Source organism: Phocoena sinus, chromosome 9 (assembly GCF_008692025.1).
Source record: "Phocoena sinus isolate mPhoSin1 chromosome 9, mPhoSin1.pri, whole genome shotgun sequence".
Classification (NCBI taxonomy): Eukaryota; Metazoa; Chordata; class Mammalia; order Artiodactyla; family Phocoenidae; genus Phocoena; species Phocoena sinus.
Window position 1 is genome coordinate 86,072,917 of NC_045771.1, and position 18,470 is coordinate 86,091,386.

At 37.2% G+C, this 18,470-nt stretch overlaps 1 protein-coding gene and 1 pseudogene across 8 annotated transcripts in view; one reads left to right on the plus strand and one right to left on the minus strand.

Annotated features, from left to right (window-relative positions):
- PHTF2 (putative homeodomain transcription factor 2) overlaps window positions 1-18,470 on the minus strand; it is a 167,244-nt gene that overhangs the window by 140,211 nt on the left and 8,563 nt on the right. For 2 of the 8 annotated variants that reach the window (XM_032642299.1, XM_032642296.1), the window contains exon 2: window positions 11,774-11,850. The exons of the other annotated variants lie outside the window; for them this stretch is intronic. The gene's annotated coding sequence lies outside the window, so the exon portion shown is untranslated. The remainder of the gene's footprint in view (window positions 1-11,773; window positions 11,851-18,470) is intronic. 8 annotated transcript variants of the gene reach the window in all.
- Window positions 16,311-17,081, plus strand: LOC116759047 (annotated as a pseudogene).

An 18,470-nucleotide genomic window follows, 5' to 3' on the forward strand; every position in this document is an offset into this window, starting at 1 on the left:
CACCGCAACGAAGAGTAGCCCCCGGTTGCCACAACTAGGGAAAGCCCGCGTGCAGCAACGAACACCCAAAGCAGCCAAAAATAAATAAAATAAAATTCTAAAAAAAAAGAAAGAAAAAGAATCTCACTATCAAATACCCACAAGTATTCTGTACACAGATATAGCCAAAGAAAAATTAAGTTTTTAACCATTCCCTATGTTAGAAAAAAAAAAATCAGTCTATGGAATACTACATAATGTTACAATGTACTTCTCTCATAATTCTAAAACAAATTTCTCTGTTCCAGCATGACTCTCACTACTCTCAGAAAATAATTTATGCACACCTCTGAAACTTCACTTGTGCTGTAATTCTCATTCCTTTTCTCCACTCATCCATCCTTCTAGATCAGTTCAAATCCTACTTCCTCTAAGATGAAGCTAGCTTTCTGTAAGTGTTTATTTGGAACACTTGAAGCTGGATGTCTCTTCCAGCACTGATTTGTACTAATAAATCTGGTATTTAAATAAAAATGCAAAGCAATATAGCCACACATGTCATTCAATCATATGTAAACACTCTTAAGGAAAAAAAGAGGCATCCTTCTTCCTTTGTGTCTCACTAAGTACCCAACACATTATAACATGCAGAAGAGGAAGGAGAGCAGAGAAAAAGCAATGACTAAGCATCAGGAGAACTGGGTTCTAGATTCAAGTTCTGACACTAAGAGCTAGGGCTTTTGAATTAGTTACTGAGTTCTCTGGGCCTTAGTTTCTTACCAGTGCCATCTAGTCAAATATTCCACAACTCAATAAAGGTTAAATAAAAATTTGAATAATGTACAGGAGTTCCTGTGAATTCCTTTACTAACACACCCAAAAATATTAACATTAGTTAAATCAGTCATACATATTTGGAATCTCATTATTATGCTATTCAGCAACCTTGTGTCACTCCCCACTGCACTTAGAATTGTATTTAAACCCTCTAAAGTCTCACACTAACCCCTACTTACCCAACATTATTGCTCACCGTCTTCTCATACATCTGTTTCAATCATACCACACTTCCTACACTTTTCTACCTCTGTGTCAAAATTAACAGTTCTTCTCTTTCCAAAACAAGGAAGATTTCAAGACGGCCTCCTAAATTCTACTTTCTCTATAAGTTTCTCCCAAATTCCTCCATTAAATACTTCTCATCCTGTTCTGTATTCCCATTACACTTAATATGTTCTGCTTTGTACAGACTTCTGTATACTTGTCTTTATATGTGCCCCTACCACTATCCATAAGTTCTTTGAGAGCAGTCCAATCAATGTCTTTACTACCTCAGAACTCTCCGATAGCTTTCTGTATATATTAAGCACAAATGTTTACAAACCAAATTAAACAGCTGCCAACCAAAGTATTAGTACCATCACAGATGAATGAATTTAATTTTTCTATCAACTGAAAAAAAAAAAAGAAAAAAGCACAACAATGAGAGTGGTCAGTTAAGTTTTATTTGGGGCAAAATGAGGACTACAGCCTGGAAGACTAGCCTTTCACAAAGCTCTGAGGAACTGCTCCGAAGAGGTAGGGGGCGAGGTCGGTATACATGTGGTTTTAGTAAAGGTGGGGATACATGCAATTAATCACACATTTTGGCAGAAGGGTGCTACTAGTCACAAGAAGACCGCTGCTAGTCACGAGGAGCAGATGTCTCCCTGAATGATTTTAGTGCTTTTCCAGATATGAAAGTATACAAGAAACTGGGCTCATAAAATCTTCTGAAAATATCTAACTATATGAAGGCCTGTACTGCCAGTTTTTCCGAGAGCACAGAGTGCCTCATTCCTGATCTCCACAAACTCCACCCTGAACTCCTTTCAGGGTGTGTTGAAGGTCAGCGACCACAGTGGCTAACAACTTCATTCTTGTAGTGCCAGATGGAGAGTGACAATTTTTAGTTGGCAGGCCAGAAATTAAAAATTCTATCCGTCAAACTCCTGCACTACCTCGACATGCATATAAACATACTCTTCCCTAATACTAAAAGGTACAAAAACATTGTGAAGTTTAATTAATATGGCTGGTTTATTTGCTGATATGTCACTCAATCAACCAATATATAACGATTTGCAGACCTATAAAGTACAATGAACAGGAGTAAAAGTCAAACCTGCAAAGTCTAGTCTACTTCTATTCCTAAATGCTAAAGTTATATATAACTCAGTTGCCTCCTCCAAGGCTAAAATAAGCAATTCTTAGACTTCAGAAACTAGGAACAAAGCTATTCTGTCCTTAAAAAGGTAATAAACACTAAGGTTCAAACCAAATTTTTTCATACTGATATTGAAGTTAAAAAAAAAAAAGTGAAATTCTGGTAGGAGCCTGGTGTGGACAGAAGGAAACCTTCTACTAGTTTCAGGGTTTCTATTTTCTAATCATATGACCTATAAATTGTTACAATTTCTTGAAAACTTACAAAATTCTTCATCTGGAACAGGATTTTATTTCATGGAAATGTTGTGAAGAATAAATACCACAAACTATATGTTTAAAGTCATTTCCAATCTGAGGATAGAAAAATCAAATGCAAAATGAGATCTAAGAGGTACACACTTTCTATTTTACCAGTTCATAAAAGGAATATTTGTAATTCTTATTTTCCTTCATGGAACCAACACATAGTCTGTGTATTTAAGGGCTAGAGGATAACACCTAACCTAAGAAGTTACAGCCAAGTAACTTCTGTGTAAATCTGTATTTATAAAAACATGTTGTACTATTGTGAAATCTGAGAATAACTAGAGTTATAATCTTAATACCCACAAAACCCTCTGTAGAACTTCCTGGTGTGTACAGCCAACCCACCCTGTATGTCCTTTAAAAGCAGCTCTTTGAATTTCAAGTTTCTTAACTTTAGCACGTACCCACAAAATCTCTACCAGTAGCATTCCTTTGGGCTTTTTTTAAATACTTAAAAGGTCCTTCAAATAGTTAATTGATAGTGTATTGTGTAAGTGATTCTTGTTTTGACTGTTGTGCCATTTGGAAAAATCAATAATGAAATACAATCTAAATGGTTTAACTTCCTCATTTACTCACAAGAAATTTTTTACATCAACCATTCAGTCATCATTCAAATATGGATATGTTATTACAGGCCTCTAGTAAAAACATTAACTAAATTAGTGTTACAGGTAACAAATGATAATGCATGAAATGATAGTCAAATGGTTTAAAGATTTAATAGATCATCAAAATGAATTTATTTAGATTAAAAATTGCTACCTATACGTCATTAAAAATACCATGAATAAAATTTGAAAAACACTACTTTAGAGATGTTTCAGCCAGTATCTGATAAATACATTAATAAATATTAATATATTAATTAAAATTAATATATTAATAAAAATATTTATTTACTGAACACTTACTAATATTGCATTGTTGTAGGCACTAAGGTCACAACAGTGAACAAGAAACAAGGTTCCTGCCGTGACGAAACTTACAATGCAGAAAAAGAAGACAGAAAATGAACAGCAAACAATATAATTTTGTGTTGAGGTGGTGCTATCAAGGAAATAAACAGGGAGATATAGTTGGGATGGAGCGGGGTACCTTTGGAAAAGATAGCCAAAGAAGTCCCCTCTGAGATGACATGTGAATTGAGATCTGAAGGATGAGGACAGCCAGCTATGCTAAGAATTGAGGGAGGACATTCTGAGCAGAGGGAACAGTAAACACCAAGACCTTGAGGTGAGAATGAGCTCAGAATTTTTAAGGAACAGAAAGGAAGCTTATTTATGGGTAAAATCAACAAGCTCTAGAAATGGATTAGGATGGGGCAGGTTGGGGGAGGGATTAGGAAGAAGAATCTAGGTTTTGGGTTTGAACCATTTTTCTGAGATGGATGCATATTTTTTTTACAAAAACGTTTATGAACAACATTGTAAAGTAACTATACTCCAATAAAAATTAATTTTAAAAAAGGTTTATGAAAGTAATACAAAAAAAATAGTTTTAGACCTGTTAAGGTGACAATACCTATTTGACATAAAAATAAAGATGTCAAACAAGTAGTTACATACTTCAGTCCGAGCTCAAGATAAAGATGGAGATATGAGTATAGAAGCCATGAACACATAGTCAATATTTAAAATCAGAGGTGGGTTACACAGGTATATGCATTTGTCAAAACTGAAGTATACTTAAGACCTGTGCTCAGAGATGACTTCAATAAAATCACGTGACTGACATATCAACTAAGAAGAGTATAATTAGAGAAGAAAAGGGTTCAGCCTCAAGTCGGCTACTATTCAGAGAAGTGAAACAAGAGAGGCCAAGAACAGAAAATGAGTAGAAAGCAAGCAGGTGAGTGTGATGTCACAGAATCCAAGAGAGGAGCGTCTTTTACAAAGGAGTAGGCTGCTAACAGATCACTGGATTAAACAAAACAGAGGTTAGAATGAACTTGGGAGGAGCAATTTAAATGAAGTGGAGGAGATAGAAGTCAAGGTGACATGAGAAGAAGAAAGGGCTGATAAAGAAGAGGACACCTGTAAAAAAAAAAAATCACCAAAGATCGCTAATTGACTCCCATTATTCCATCCTCCTTTTCCTTTTGCAAACGTTTTGCTGGACACATTGTTGCCCAAAATAAAGACCTTTCTTAAGCCAGGTGTGGCTGTGACTATATTCTGGTCCAGATACAGCGGTATTAGGTGGAACTTCCAAGTTAGGCCCCTTAAAAGAATCTCACTCAGTTGGAGAAAGCCCTTGGTTCTTTCCCCCCTTTCTATTTCCTGCTCCTTGGAATGCTGTTTTAATGGCCAAAGCTTCAGCAGCCACCATGGACAGTGATATTGAGACCAGAAGCCAGGAGTATTCATAGATAGGAAGGAACCTAGGTTGCCGGATGAAGCCACCTTACCAGTTCTGACTGTCTACCTCCATATTTCTTGTATCCAAGATTATAAATCCTTATAGTTTTAACCATTGTTATTAGCAGTCAAACCAAATCTGATACTGCTGAGTATAATACTTTTGATATATACTTTTTTTTGTTATCAAAACTTTGTAAATATTGTTCAAATGTCTTTTGAAATTGTACGTAACTGAGAAGTTTGCAGTCAGCTAGATTCCCCCCCACACCACATATAGGTCAGATTTTCTTTTTGGCCAGGATGCCAAAATAATTCTCTGCTTATTTCTGAATTTACTAACTACTAGGGTGTAGTCATTTTTCAACATTTCACAATTTTTTTTCCTGGTGTTCAGAGCATTTCAACCTGCAAATGTAATTTTTGCATGATATTTCTGAAATCTTTTTCTGTTCCATTTGGTGGAGTCTCTATTCCAGGGATACAAGTTATGCTTAGGTAGGACAGTCTTATTGTCCTTTCATGGTCATTTCTTTCATTTATTTTTTTCCTGTAGTGTATTTGTAGAGTTGCCATGCCATCTTTTAAAAAAATCTTGATCGTGTTTAACATGGGGAGTGCTACACTGAGCTCCTACTTATTTTGATATCTAATGGATTCTCCTTGACAACTTCAACATCCTTTTTACCTTAGCTGGGAACATTTTTATTTCTATGCACATATGTGCATGCACACACCACACACAAACTTCAATTTGAGATCTGGATACTGCTTTTAATCTATTTTTCTATAACCCATCAATGCAGGAAATGGACAAAGAAAGCTTAGTTTGGACTTTGCGTACAGCCACTGCTGAAACGTCATTAAGTGTCCTATACCAGGATCCATCCCCCCAGTCAGAGGGCTATCCTACCTTCATGGGCTTTGGTTCTTGCCCTTAACAAGAGTGCCTTTCAAAATGTCAATGCTCCCTGAAGTGTGAGACTCAGCATTAGTATGCGGGTCTTCTCAAGGATTTTTCGTTGACTTTATGCTTCCTACTCACCTCTTACATCTGCTTCGCTGGACAGTGTTAGTGAGGATACTTCCTGTTTTGCAGGCCTCATCTTTCCTTAGTCTGGCTGCTGGGATATGGGGATGGAATTATAAACCTTGACAGATACACCCAGTATCTTCTCTTTCTTTCCTGGCCTCCACTTTTTGAAGTGTTTCGCATAAGGTTGTACATACCCCTTTCTCGTGTGCTTCTATTCCTTTTTTTTTTTATTTTTGCGGTACGCGGGGCTCTCACTGTTGTGGCCTCTCCCGTTGCGGAGCACAGGCTCCGGACGCGCAGGCTCAGCGGCCGCGGCTCACGGGCCCAGCCGCTCCGCGGCATGTGGGATCCTCCCAGACCAGGGCACGAACCCGCATCCCCTGCATCAGCAGGCAGACACTCAACCACTGCGCCACCAGGGAAGCCCTTCTATTCCATTTTTTTGCCCTCTCCTTCCCCCACCCACTTTTTCCTATTTTCATTTGGTTTTTAGTGAAGGGAAAATTCTGTGATTCTACTTCATTTTTACTCATAAATACCTAAATTTATTTTTTAACATTTATTTTTTAAGTGCTAATGACAATCTTTTGAGTTTCTGACTCAAGTGAAAAGCAAAATTTAAATATTCTAAAATAGGATTCTAAACTAACAACAGCTGCAATTTTACTTCTGTTATTTCTAACAGAGGGAAGTAAAGGCAAGACACCCAGTTTCAATTCTTTTTATAAATTCAAGATACTAAACAGAAAATACAGAACCAAGCTTAAGCTCTTCTGTGAAGCTGTTACAACTACCTCCAGGGAAAACAAATCTAAAATGCATTTTTCCTCCTCAAATCTACTATTCTTTTATTATCTACCCAATTTGGTACTTAAGCAAGGAACCCTAGAATCTTTGTCTCCTTTCCTTTCCCAACACCACAAATTCTCTACCTGGCACACAGGAACCATTCAATAAATATGAATGAATAAATCAATGCATCTACCTGTCACACCGCCAAAACATCTCTCATATAACCCCTCCCTGGCCCCACTACCACAGACCTGGCGCAAGCCCATATTATCTACTACCAGGACTACTCTGACAGTCTCTTATTATTTCTTCACTTTCACCATTTATCTTTCTAAAATACTGACCTCAACATGTTTCTCTCCTTCTTAAAAAATCTCTAATGATTTCCTACTATGTAAGAAAAGAGTTTAATCAGCATAGTATACAAAAGACCTTCTTTTACAACCTTAACATAGATTCACTGCTTTTATAATCAGTAGCATCCATCATCTCTACCTTCTTCCACACACAACCTACCCACTCCAATCTGCCATCCATATACATATCCTACAGTCAGGCCATGTGGGTTACCAAATATATTTTCATGCTTGCCTTCTAGACCTGGTGATAATTCCTCTGTCTAAAATGACTTTCTCCTTGTTCTGACCTATTTGACAAGTTACTTTGGATTCTTCCAGGCCCAGATCAGCACAGGAAGTTAAACTGTAAGAACATATAAGGAATGGTGTGCAAGTGACTTAATTACTTAAAGAGTAATTTAAGATTTAAATATTTCAAACCACCAGGAAAAAAATGGTAGACTAAACACAGGGGTCTAACAACTTCACTCCCTTACAATAAGTAACTGAAACTACAGCAAAAGCATACACATATAAGAAATGAGCTTGGAATTAGTTCTAAGAAGGTGGATGGAGGGTTAATGGTGAAATAGAAATAAGAACCAAATTGTGTTCCCTGGGTTTTCTTCCCCCATAGTTACAGTAGCCAATTTAAAATTAGGACATATGGCTTTAAATATACCAGATAACTTCTTATGGGACGAGTGAACTATTCTTAGAAACTGAGTCATTTTTAAAATAATGAACATATTAAATCTCACTATTTCATGTAATACCATTATTAATATGTCCAGATCATCAATTCAAGGCTAATAAAAATGAAGTTTGGGGGTTGGGCTTCATATTACTACTAACTACCAAGCCAACTGGCCCAAGCTGCCTGGAAACTCAGGAATGCAACACAATTTAATAGCCACTACACTGATAACATTCTTTTAACCTGAGGGAATTTTCTATAAATCAGGAAACAAACGCTTCAATTTCTAGCCCATTCAAATCCATACCACAGAGGAAAGTACTTTCTAAACGTACTACAACTACTATTTAACCAGAATCATGAGCTCAACTACGTAGAGCTTATTCTTTTCACTGTTGCCTAATCTCTTCAACTATACAGTACTCTGCCATTTTATATAAAGGACTTGAGCACCAGAGGATTTTGGTATCCCCAGTGGGGGGTACCGGAACCAATCCCTGCAGGTACCGAGGGATGACTGTATAAGACACAAGGTATGTGCTCAGCAAATGCAACTATTCCATTTCTCTTCTCCCCTTCACAGCAAAATTTTGCTATCTCCTCCAATTTCTCCACTTCCTCTCTTCAATCCAATCATGCCTTTACTCCCCGCACTCTACTGAAAGTTCTCTTTAAGGACACGAATAAATTCAGGTTGCTAAATCCTATGGTCAGGTCTCAGTTGCTCATACGACACAGCTGACTGTGCTTCCTCCTCTTGGAACACTATTCACTTAGCTTCTAGGAAACCACTCTCTTGGGCTTGCTCCTAACTTTCTGGCTACTCCTCAGTTTCTTTGCTGGCTCCCATCTTCTCCCTGAGCTCAGTCCCTGATATCTTCTCTGTCTTCACTCAGTCCCTTGCTGATTGCTTCAAAATATCTTAGTTTAAATACCATGTGTAGGTAATGACCACTATATATGTAGATTACATCTCTAGTCTAACCTGTCCCCTAAATCCACTACATTAGAAAAAGTCAAACAAGTTTTCTTTGCACTTCCCACAGCCTAGTATGTTGCTGTGCATTATAAATATACAAGAGGAAACTATGTATACAGTATTTCTTACATATATTTAGACTAGAACCCTTTCCTCATGATGCATCTCATGAGACATACAATTAACTAAGCCACTAAATACAGCATACTAAGACATCTTTCAAGTAGTTCCAACTTCTCACAGCACAAATTAACTATACGAAAATGGGCAAACTTTTCTTCTGATTGAAGAGAGGTAATAACTGAGTTTGAGGCTTTTTTCAAGGCAGTTCACTCCATTAGAAGAGAGCTTGCCTCAAAAATTCCCTTATTCAGAGATAAATTGGTGTCTCTCTTAAATTCCATTCACCTGTATTAGTTATATACTCTAAATGGGCACAGAATAAATTTACATCTCCTGCCTTCACATAAAATAATATAGTAAGTAGATGCTGTTGTAATCGCTTCTTTTTCCAGATTAAATATTCCTAGCTCCTTCAACTGTTCTTCACATACCATGCCTTTCAAACCTCTCACTATCCAGGTCATCTTCCTTATCAGATAAGATCTAAATTCCTGGAATCTAGTTGGCCAACAAAACAACCTATTTGAAGAATGCAAAACACTGTGGACTTATAACTTCTACTAATAGGGACATGATCACTTGGTCATGCAGCCTAAGGATATATTCACTTTTTAAATTTTTAGCAGCCATGATACTGGTTAACTCAATAATCCTTTCTAAAAAATATAGTTGTGTTACACACATCCACATACATAGATGCTCACACATATACAATGCACTTAGCTATATCCACTAAGAGGGCCTAGACACAATGATTCCTCAGTAGCAATAAGCACATCTAACAACCAAATCTCTAAATACTAATCTACAGTAAAGAATCAAGGCCTCTTAGAGAAATGTCTGATTCCAGGGCTGGCATAGAGACAGTGCAAGGTGATCCTGGAACAACTTGTTGGGTCAAAAATTAAAGTGCTCAAAGAATAATAGGAACAGTGTCAGAAGAATAAAATAAGAATCAGGGCTTCCCTGGTGGCGCAGTGGTTAAGAATCCGCCTGCCGATGCAGGGGACACGGGTTCGAGCCCTGGTCCGGGAAGATCCCACATGCCACAGAGCAACTAAGCCCGTGCGCTACAACTACTGAGCCTGTGCTCTACAGCCCGCGAGCCACAACTACTGAGCCTGTGTCCTGCAACTACTGAAGTCCGCGCACCTAGAGCTCATGCTCCGCGACAGAAGAAGCCACCGCAACGAGAAGCCTGTGCACTGCAACGAAGAGTAGCCCCTGCTCGCTGCAACTAGAGAAAGCCCGCACACAGCAATGAAGACCCAATGCAGCCAAAAATAAAATAAATAAATTTTTAAAAAAAGAATTTAAAAAAATCAATGAGCCTATACTGATACAAATGAATGAATGAATGAATGAATAAATAAATAACAGAAGGAAGCTTTCTTTGGAGCAGGAAGCCTTCTTTGTACCAGGAAGCCAGCTAATAAACACAGAAGAAATTGTTGAACTGGAAAAAAAAAAAATCACTATTAGGCAACCATCTTTTTTCCCCCAATGTTAGTGAGATATAACTGACATAACATTGCATAAGTTTAAGTCATAGAACATAATGATTTGATATATGTATATACTGCAAAATGATTACCGCAATAAGTTAACAACCATCACCTCACAGTTACATAGTTTTTCCCTTGTGATGAGAACTTTTAAGCAACCATCTTGAAAACTGATTTGTACAATAATCATCAATAGATATTAAAGCCAATGCGTAAGTTTGAGAGTAATAGGATATTTACATAATCAAAGTATCTCTCCACAAGGTACTTAATAGTTACAAGGAGTGAAATAATGACTTAGCTTTGGAGAAACCTGGCAGATACCTTCTTAACTAAATGATCAAAGTTATCATCACCAGTAATAGGAGAAACTGCAGCAATTGCTTCTTGATATAATGTACTGGAAAGAACATTATGTCTGCGATATTCCTGTCAAAAGTATATAACCTGACTCTAGTCTCGAGAAAAAATTCAACCAAACTAAAATTGAAGGACATTCAGCAAAATAACTGGCCTCAACACTTTAAAAAATGTCGATATCATGACATATAAACATAGCTCTACAACTATTCCAGCTTAAAGTAAATTAAAGAGACATGACAACTAAAGGCAGGATGTGATCCTGGATTTTCTCTTGCCATAATGGACAGTATTGTGACAACTGGTGAAATGTGAATAATATCTGAAGATTAGATAATACTATTGTATCAAAGTTAATTTCCTGATTTTTGATCATCATACTTTGCTTACGTAGGAGAATGTTTTTAGGAAATAAAACTGAGGTTCTCATAGTTAAAGGATTATAAAGACTCAAATGAGTCAGGAAAAAAGTAATGTATATCTGTATATATAAAAATAAGGATAAAGCAAATGCAGTAAAATGTTTAATATTTGGTTAATCTCTGAAGCGTATACAGGAATTCTTGTAACTTTTCAAAGTCAAATTATGTCAAAATAAAAAAAGAAGAAAATAACTATAGTAATTTTTAATTCAGTTTTAAAATACCTCCTTTCTCATGTTAATTTTCTACACACACACTATCAACTTAATACACATAAAGCCTTCCTTTTATAATTAAGTTTATTTTCTCATGTAGTGTGGTTGCAGTGAAAGGGATGCACAGGGTAGACAAAAGAAAACTGACTCTATGCTTTGATTTTACCAATTTACATAATTCACCTCCATCAAAATAAAAAGGCCATTTCAGTTGCCTATGATCAATGAGGAGACATTTTTAGACATACTCTTCTAACATCTTAACTACATTTCCTCTACAGAGATTTTTAACAACCTTTAATACCTATTATTTCCAAAGTTAAGTTACACTGACCTCTCAAAATATAAAAGGTATTTTTGGATCACAGCGGTATTTTTAGTCTTTGTGGCAAATATTTTCCAATGATGATAAAATCTGAATTATTACAACTTTAGAGAAATATTAATACTTACTTCTCATTAATTTGCCCTAGTAATAATATAGCCATGTTTTTCACTCTCTCACATTTTTTGTCAATGAGAACTGGGTTCTAAAAAGAAGAAAATGCAATTAGTTGCTTTCCTTTTGACTCACCATACATTCCTACATTTGTTTCAAGTACAACAGGAATGCTGAGGAAGCTGAACATAAACACGTTTATCCAGTCAAAACGTACGGTATAATTTGGTTCTTGCTATCCAAAGCTAATACATTCTAAAATCATGGGTTTTAATTAAAACAATACTAAAAATGGTACTTTATGTATTTTAAAGCATTACTTTAAAATTTAATGAAGAGGGGTTTCCACTTCTAGCCACGATGGAGTATCATGGACCAGATTAATCCTCCCACCTTTTATCTTATTTTTTTTGGCTGTACCATGCATCTTGCAGGATCTTAGTTCCCCCACCAGGGATCGAACCCAGCCCTCCGCAGTGGAAGCACAGAGTCCTCACCACTGGACCGTCAGGGAATTCCCCCTCCCACCTTTAAAACAAAAAAAAAAAAAAAAAAAAAAAAAAAGGACAAAATATGTGAAATCTTTTCAGACATTGGACAACAGGCTGTGCAAGACAATAATCTCTGAAAAAGGAAACAAAAAAGTGAGCCCTATTATTTCCTAATAATATTTCGTACTACAGGCACTACGCTTGTAGAGTTTCCAGGACACAGTGCTAGGAGGGGAAAACCAGAGCCTGACAGTCTCCCCAAGTTGAGAGGACGGATTTGAGCATTCAAGGACACCAAAACAACTAGAGTTCTCAGGGCAAAGTACCAGAGAGGAGAGAAAAGCACAAAAGAGCTCTGGAGCTTTGAAGAGAATTGCCACTGAGTCTTCAGCTGATTATTGTTGATCAGCACGCTTATGAAGAGAAACTACCTAAAGCCAGGAATAGAACCACCAGAAAGGAGCTGGCATAACAATTACCAAAGTTCAAACAGGGATGGTAAGAGTTCACAGCTAGAGTGGAAAAATCCTGTAATAATGGGCAACAGCTAGAATACTGAGAAGGGCAGTGCCCCAGTAATAAGGCTAAATTAGCCTTGTACTAAAGGATGGTCAGGACTCATCTAACAAAGCTTTAAAAGCATGCCTTGAAGAACTGTTTCTAATAACATAACTGTGTTCCAAAACAAAGCTCAGAATATTTATAAGAATACAAAGAAAAGACAGCTCCAAACAACAAAATTCACAATGTCTGGCATCCAAAACAAAACTTAGCAGGCGTGCAAAGAAAAAGGAAAATACTACCCATAATGAGGAGAAAAATCAGTTACAAGAAGCGAATCCAGAAATGACAAAAGTGCTATGATTAAAACAGCTATTATATACAAAATACTGTGCATGTGTACATACACCTTATGTGTATGTATATGTATGTACATGTATACATTCACACACATGCGTGTACACGCACAAATGGAAAGAAACCCATGTTCCTGATTGGAAAACTTAATATTATTAAGATGTCCATACCCAAAGCAATCTACAGAGTCAATGCAATTTCTATCAAAATTCCAATGGCATTTTTTGAAGAAACAGAAAAATTCATCCTGAAATTCATACGGAATCTTGAGGGACCGCAGATAGCCAAGTTAATTTTGTAAAAGAACAACAAATTGGAGGAGTCACACTTTCTGATTTCAAAACATATTACAAAGCTATGGTAATCGAAACAGCATAGTACTGGCATAAGGACAAATAGACCAATGGGACAGAACAGAGTCCAGAAATAAACCCTTGCATATATGGTCAAATAATCTTTGACAAGAATGCTAAGACCCCACTCAATGGGGAAAGGACAGCCTCTTCAACAACTTGTGTGCAGAAAAATGGATATCCACATGCAAAAGAATGAAGGTGGACCCTTATCTTATATAAAAATTAACTCAAAGTGGATTAAAGACCTAAGAGTAAAACCTAAAACTATAAAACTCATAGGAGAAAATGTAGGGTTAAACTTCATGACATTGTACTTGGCAGTGATTTATTTGGTTGTGACACCTAAAGAACAGAAAATAAAAGCAAAAATACACAAATGGGACTAAATCAAACTTAAAAACTTTTGTGCATCAAAGGATACAATCAACTGAGTGAAAAGGTAACCTATGGAATGGGAGGAAATATTTGCAAACTATGTATGTGATAAGGGGTTAATATTCAGAATATGTAAAGAACTACAACTTAACAAAATATCAAATACCTCAATTTAAAAATGGGCAAATGGGGCTTCCCTGGTGGCGCAGTGGTTGAGAGCCCGCCTGCCAATGCGGGGGACATAGGTTCGTGCCCCAGTCCGGGAGGATCCCACGTGCCGCGGAGCAGCTGGGCCCGTGAGCCATGGCCGCTGAGCCTGCGCGTCCGGAGCCTGTGCTCCGCAACAGGAGAGGCCACAACAGTGAGAGGCCTGCGTACCGCAAAAAAAAAAAAAAAGGGCAAATGACTTGAATAGACATTTCTCCAAAGATGATATACAATTGGGCAGCAAGCACGTGAAAAGATGCTCAACATGGCTAATCATTAGGGAAATACAAATTAAAACCATAATGAGATATCACTTTATACCCATCATGATGGCTACTATCAACAAAACAGAAAATAACGAGTGTTAACATGATGTGAAAAAACTGGAACCCTTGTGCACTGTTAGTGCAATGGTGAAGTGGTGCAATCACTATAGAAAATAGTATGGAAGTTTCTCAAAAAATTGAAAATAGAACTACCAAATGATCCAGCAATCTCACTTCTGGGTATATACCCAAAAGAAGTGAAAGCATGGTCTTGAAGACATATCTGCATACCCATGTTCACAGAAGCAATATTCACAACAGCAAAGAGATTAAAGTAACTCACATGTCCACCAATGGGTGAATGAATAAAGAAAATTATACAACAGAATATTATTCAGCCTTAAAGGAAATCCTGCCACATGCCACAACATGGATGAATCTTGAGGATATTACACTAAGTGAAATAAGCCAGTCACAAAAAGACCAAGGCTGTATTATTCCATTTATCTGAAGTACCTAGCATAGTTGAATTCACAGAGACAGAAAACAGAAGAATGTCTTCCAGGGAATGAGGGAAGGAGTAAAGAGTAGTTGTTGTTGAATGGATACAGAGTTTCAGATTTGCAAGATGAAGAAGTTCTGGAGAGCTGTTTCACAACAATATTAATGTAATTAACACTACTGAACTATATACTTAAAAAATTATTAAGATGATAAATTTTATGTTATGTATTATTTACCACAATTTTTTGAAAACTCGGCTAGTATAGACTCTACATATACAGGTGACCCTTGAACAACAGTCTGAACTGTGCAGTTCCACTTATACACAGATTTTTAAAAAAATAAAAACATACTACAATACTACATGATCTATATGATTGGTTGAATCTGCAGATGCAGAACCGTGGATGTGGAGGGCCAACTATAAAGTTATACACAGATTTTCGACTGTGTGAACGGTCAGCACCCCTAACGCCCACATCATTCAAAGGTTAACTGTATTCAAGAAAGGAGAAGAGGGACTTCCCTGGTGGCGCAGTTGATAAGACTCCATGCTCCCAATGCAGGGGGCCCAGGTTCAATCCTTGGTCAGGGAACTAGATCCCACATACATGCCACAACTAAGAGTTTGCATGCCACAACTAAGAAGCCCATGTGCTGCAACTAAGAAGCCAGCAAGCCACAACTAAGGAGCCTGCCTGCCACAACCAAGACTGGGCGCAACCAGATAAATAAATAAATATATTTTTTTTAAAAAGACAGAAGAAAAAAAAAAAAAAAAGACAGAAGAAAGATTGAACATGTAAAGGAGAAATATGTAAGTGATAGACAAAATTCAAATCAAACTTACAGAAATGAAAAATAAAATGTCTAATAAGAAAAATACACTGGATAACAGCAGATCAGAAACTGAAAAGAAGAAAAGATTACTAATCTTGAGGACCGAGCAGGAGACATTATCCAAGTTGAAACAAGGAGTGAAAACAATATTTTAAAAAAATGAACAGAGCATCAGTTAGCTGTGGGACAATATCAAGTGGCATGATATATGTGTAACTGGAGTACCAAAATGAGAGGAGTGAAGAAACACAGAAAAACTATTTAAAGAAATAATGGACAAACTTTTTCTACATCTGATGAAAATGGTAAATCTACAAACCAAGAAGCTCAACAAACCCCAAGCATAAGAAACATAAAACACATTGTAGGCACATCATAATAAAAGTGCTTAAAACCAATGGTAGAGAGATCATCTTAAAAAGCAGCCGGGGGGAAAAAAAAACACTTTCAATATAAAGAAATAAGGATAACAGATTTCATATTGGAAAAATGCAATGAGAAGACAGTGGTGCAGTATCATTAAAGTCCTGAAAGAAAAAAAGTGTCAATCTAAAATTCTATACCCAGCAAAAATATATTTCAAAAATAAAGTCAAAAATATTTTTTCAGCTCTCTGCTTCTCCGCCTGCCCCGCGGGTCCCGTGCACCCTTAAGATGGCAGCCACGGCAGGAAGGTTGCTCCAGACTTCGCTTGTCCAACACGTGAGAGTGCCATTCCTTGGGGCATTTCTGCTGCAGCCCTTAGGCCTGCTGCTTCTTGAAGAACGTGCTTGACAAATGCATTGTGTCTGGTTCTGGGCAAGCAAAATTCGCCTTTAGCACCAGTTCCTCATACCATGCCCCTGTCGTCACCCAGCATGCACCCTATTTTAAGGGTACAGCTGTTGTCAATGGAGAGTTCAAAGAAATAAGCCTTGATGACTTTAAGGGGAAATATTTAGGGCTCTTCTTCTACCCTTTGGATTTCACCTTTGTGTGTCCTACAGAAATTATTGCTTTCAGTGACAAAGCCAATGAATTTCACAATGTGAACTGTGAAATCGTTACAGTGTCAGTGGATTCCCACTTCTCCCACCTGGCCTGGGTAAACACACCAAGGAAGAATGGTGGTTTGGGCCACATGCAAATCACGCTCTTGTCAGATCTGACTAAACAGATTTCCCAAGACTACGGTGTGCTGTTAGCAGGTCCTGGCCTTGCACTACAACGTCTCTTCATAATTGACCCCAATGAGTCATCAAGCATTTGAGCGTCAACGATCTCCCAGTGGGCTGAAGCATGGAAGAGACCCTCCGCTTGGTGGAGGCATTTCAGTTTGTGGAAACCCATGGAGAAGTCTGCCCAGCCAAATGGACCCCAGATTCTCCTACAATCAAGCCCCATCCAACTGCTTCCAAAGAATACTGTGAGAAGGTAAATCAGTAGACCATCCCATGTGCACCTGCAGCTCCCCACGCCAGAAAAGAACCACAGCTGGAACTCACTTTTAGCATGTCAAAGATTATTACTTAGAGAAGGCAAAAAACAATTATGCTTGTATTCGTAAATATTACTCTAAACGTTCTGTTTTTGTAACACTGGCCAAGGCTTTTAAAACTTGGTTAGTTACTAATGTAAGGAGTCCTTTATTGGCAGTGTATGGACGGATAGCTAGTTGCTATAGAATGTGCGATTCCTCTATTTCTTGGATCATGTCTTCAAAGGGAAAAGGAAACAATTCTTCTTTCTCAGCCTTACTTGGACCTTTGTATACACCAGAGTAGTATGACAGGCATCAAAACTTCTGATCAAGGGTCCTGAGATTTTCTTCTTGAGTTTCTTTGTATTAAACTGAATTTTCTTTTAAGATCATAGTTTTAAGTTGTTAGCATCAATGGTCCAATTTAACACTTGCAGGATTTCCCTGGTGGCCCAGTGGTTAAGACTTTGTGCTTCCAATGCAGGGTGCACAGGTTCAATCCCTGGTCAGGGAACTAAGATCCCACATACCATGCAGTGTGGCCGGGGTTGGGGTGGGGGGGTGGGGGGTGGGGTGGAGTGGGAAACACCTGCAATGAATGTGTATGTGATTGAAGCAAATGTGAATCATGTTTTTTAAAAAGCACCTACAGTGGCAAAGCGACTTAACTGATCATGCATGTTCCCCAGTCCTGAGATTTATACTTTATATAGTTATTTTACTTATTTTGTTAGCTGACTTAGTGCCTACATACATTTCTAACATTGACTGGGTATAATTATAAAGGATATTTATTGAATCCAGGGATTGCATTTTGAATTTGAATCATTCATGCATTTGAATCATCACTTATTTTCTTTCCTGAAGTGTTCAATGTAAAAAATATTTAAAATATATATATATATATATACATTTTTTTTTACATATACAAAAGCTGAAAAAATTTCATCAGTAGTACAGCATTACAATAAATACTAAAGGAAGTCTTTCAGGAAGAAGAAAAATGATACCAGATGAAAAAAGAATTCCAAAGGAATGAAGAGCCTTGAAAATAGTAAATATGTTGGTAAATTTAAGAGCATTTTTTTCTAAAAAAAAGCAAAAAAAATTTTTTTAATCCCTTTGAAAGACAAATGACCATTTAAAGCTAAAAAAGTAGAACTATATTGTGGAATTTATAACATGTAAAACCAAAATGTATGACAATAGTACAAAGGCTGAGAAGGGAATATGGAAGTATACTGTTACAAGGTTCTTATGATATAAAAAGCTGTGTTTTACTCAAAGTAGATGTGATAAGTTAAAGATGTATACAGCCACTACAGACAGGCAGTAAAAAAAAAAAAGAGCTATAG